The 3,261-nt window shown below is 35.9% G+C and overlaps 1 long non-coding RNA gene across 1 annotated transcript; it reads right to left on the bottom strand.

Moving 5' to 3' along the window:
• Window positions 1-641: 641 nt before the first annotated feature.
• LOC135220721 (uncharacterized) lies at window positions 642-2,830 on the bottom strand. Its single transcript, XR_010315772.1, has 3 exons — window positions 2,611-2,830; window positions 2,322-2,407; window positions 642-1,457 (listed from the first exon to the last, which is right to left on the bottom strand). It is a non-coding gene; the product is annotated as an uncharacterized LOC135220721 (long non-coding RNA).
• Between the last annotated feature and the right edge of the window lie 431 nt (window positions 2,831-3,261).

Below are 3,261 nucleotides of genomic sequence, written 5' to 3'. Positions count from 1 at the left end.
CCTCGTGGTCATGAACTGCAGTATTATCATGATGCCTATACTACCATTTTCTCACTTTTCACGGATAGCCTAACATTGACAGGGTTCATGTTAAATTCATTGTCCACGTTCATGGATGGTATCACAAAACTATTGGGCATTTTCCATGCATAACTTCCAAACTCATGAGTATGAAACTAATAGCCTGTGTTCATAGAGTAACAAACTCATTGCCTATGTGCAGTGGGTAACAAACTCATTGCCCGTATTCATTGGGTTGCACTCATTGCCTGTATTCACTGGGTAACAAACTCACCTTGTATTCATTGGGTAACAAACTCTGCCTGTATTCATTGTGTAACAAACTCAAAACCTGTATTCAAGCTCATAGCCTGTATTCACCAGGTAACAAACTCACAGCCTGTATACATTGGGTAAAACTAATAGCCTGTATTTACTGGGTAATAGACCCATAGCCTGTATTCAATCTCAGCCTGTATTCATTGGGTAACAAACTCCTTGTCTGTATTTATAGGTCATCATGGTTAACATACAAACCCAAATTTTAACGGAGAGCACCATAAATACATTGCTTATGCTACAACCTATAGTATCAATACTAACCAACATACCAGCAAACTTAACTTGACTACGCCCCACTCAAAGTAAACAGATATTCCCATTATTCTAAGCAAAAAATATCCAAGACAAAATTTCCATACTTCCATATAGCTAATTTAATCTGCTAACAGCAGAAATCCAATAGTCACGGGTCTTATCCTAGCATCATGTTCTCAATACAAAACATATCCGTTCTAATGTCCCACGGACAACCCAGTACAACAAAGGCATATTGATAAAAACTGAACATTAGTAAAATCTCTAGTTTTTAATCTTTATTGACCACATGAATATTTAACGTTATACATACATGTGACAATAGCAAGTTCTGGATTCTCGATAACCTCAAAACCATGCAGATACTCTTACACTTCTTGCTGAGGAATTATAAGTCTTGAAAAGTAAGTTTAATTTCGGGTAGATCCATTCAAGTATCTTCCAATGAAGACTGCAGTATCTCCCACATTACGAAAAATGGTCCTTTCTATTTGAGAGCTCTTTAAACATATGGGACAGTTACAAAAAACAGCAGCACGTGCAGAAATCCTATGTACCAACGGTAATCAACTGTCAAAGTAACTACTCTTCTCTCCCTATCTTCTTCGGTTATAAGGGCATAAAAACTACCAGTTCTTCATAAAATGTCCACAATCCCAGCTCCTAAAATCTTGTGGCTGCGTCTCGAACCATTACAAGGTCAGGGCAATACCTCACTACTTCGAAGACTATCTCCACCAGCGTCGCAATTATCGATAATTCAAAACAATGCCGAAATAAGACAGACGGCCAAGCTTTCCAGACGTCAAGTCACGAACTGCCCACCTGTACCACTAGCAGCTACTTCGCTCGTATCTTACCTGCGATAAGACCCTCGTCCGAAAAGAATGGAGAAAACATTTAAAAATTAGGCAAGCAATTCTGTGAGAAAAAAAAAAAATAGTTCTGGACAATTTGTCAGGGGAAAATTTTGCATGGTTTTGATGATTTTCGTGAGATTAGCTATTGGTAAGCAAGCCCTATCATCGTAAATGACCAGTTACACTTAAGGAGCTTTCTGTGACATCTAAAACCTGAAATTTTTGCTTACGAATCCCCTGAAAATAATTAGTCTAACGCCAACTTTACGCCTGAAAGTTGAAATTCGGGAAAACCTTAATACTAGCCAAAACTTATGACTTAACCGAAGCCCAAACAGTCCATTTTCGTTAGCTTAAATTCTAAAGTAAAACATCGTAAAAAGCCAGACCTTACAAAAACTTAGTTTTAATGCTGAATATTGCGGTTTGATGGCATACACATTCTTAATAATCTCAAAATGACCTTCTGCAAACTTAGTGGTAAGTAGCCAAGCACATTTAAACAGCTAATACCTATCTAAACTAACAAGAAAATTAAGCAATAAACTGACAAGAAAATTGAGCAATATATTTAAGTATAGAACTAAGCAATAGATTAAGTATAAAACTAAGCAATAAATTTAAGTCTATACTACCACCTGAAAGAAAGTTTGTTTGATTTATACAAAACCACGCAAGAAACTGCATAGTAGGTCTTACGACCTACTATGCAGCACATGGGGGCTCCTCCATCCCTCCCGGGGCACCGCCCCTGAAGGGGTGGAGGAAAAATTTTACTAAAATTTATTACAATAATTATGTAAACTTGTAACAAAGAAAATGACAAAAAATTACAACTACACTGGGCGAAAAAAACCTTCATACCTGCTGCTTAAGAGAACATGCTTTATCATGCGGGAAGCCTTGCCGTTTGAACAGGTACTCGAAGTCAAATTCGTAGCAAAAACATCCTGTAATAGGCAAAAGCTTTAGAGCAGTGCTTTTCTTATTATTAAATCTTGTAAATTTAGGGAGCTGTATGGGTAAACCCCCACAGAAATAGTTTTAAAGCCTCCACAAGATTTGTACTAGACCAAACATGTAGAAATGTTTGAATATCCTCTGAACAAATATACAATAATAGCAATATGATATAATAAAAGTCCAGTGCTACCTTGATGAAAACTTGATCAACGAAGTGACAATCGATGGAAATCTCAAGCGCTAACTGTAGTCTAGTCGCCAGATGAAAGGGTTTTTATTTTTTCGTAAAAACCTCACAACACGATAAATTACGATACGGTAAATTAAGGATGAATTATTATACGCCACTCGTGAGGGAAAAAAAGGTTACTTGGCAAACTCCTGCTAAGCAGATATAGCTCAGAACGATGTTACAGTGGAAGTGGTTTTTATGTCTGAACTGGAACGTTGTTGTCATTTGCCAAGGACTCTAAACTCTAAAGTCTTAGTAGTGTCTTACTTCTTAGAACACAACCGAATGCGATCAATGGCTATCATTGAAATCGCAAATTTTGCTAGTATTATTTTTATTCCATACTCCCTTCTTCTCCTTGTCTTTCATGGAAGTTTACGATATAGAACATGATGAATAGATTTACCTGACCGTAAATCGTGATTAATTTGTATCTTAAGTCTGTCGCATATATCTTTCTATCACTTGGATGGAATAACTTTTCATTGGCGTGGATATTTGTCATATCGTTATATAATGAAATATTTTATATATGCGTGTATATATATATATATATATATATATATATATATATATATATATATATATTATATATATATATATATATAT

This window comes from Macrobrachium nipponense, chromosome 20, assembly GCF_015104395.2.
Source record: "Macrobrachium nipponense isolate FS-2020 chromosome 20, ASM1510439v2, whole genome shotgun sequence".
In the NCBI taxonomy this organism is placed as follows: Eukaryota; Metazoa; Arthropoda; class Malacostraca; order Decapoda; family Palaemonidae; genus Macrobrachium; species Macrobrachium nipponense.
The sequence above is the reverse complement of the archived record's forward strand: the minus strand, read 5'-3'. Positions and strand labels throughout refer to the sequence as shown.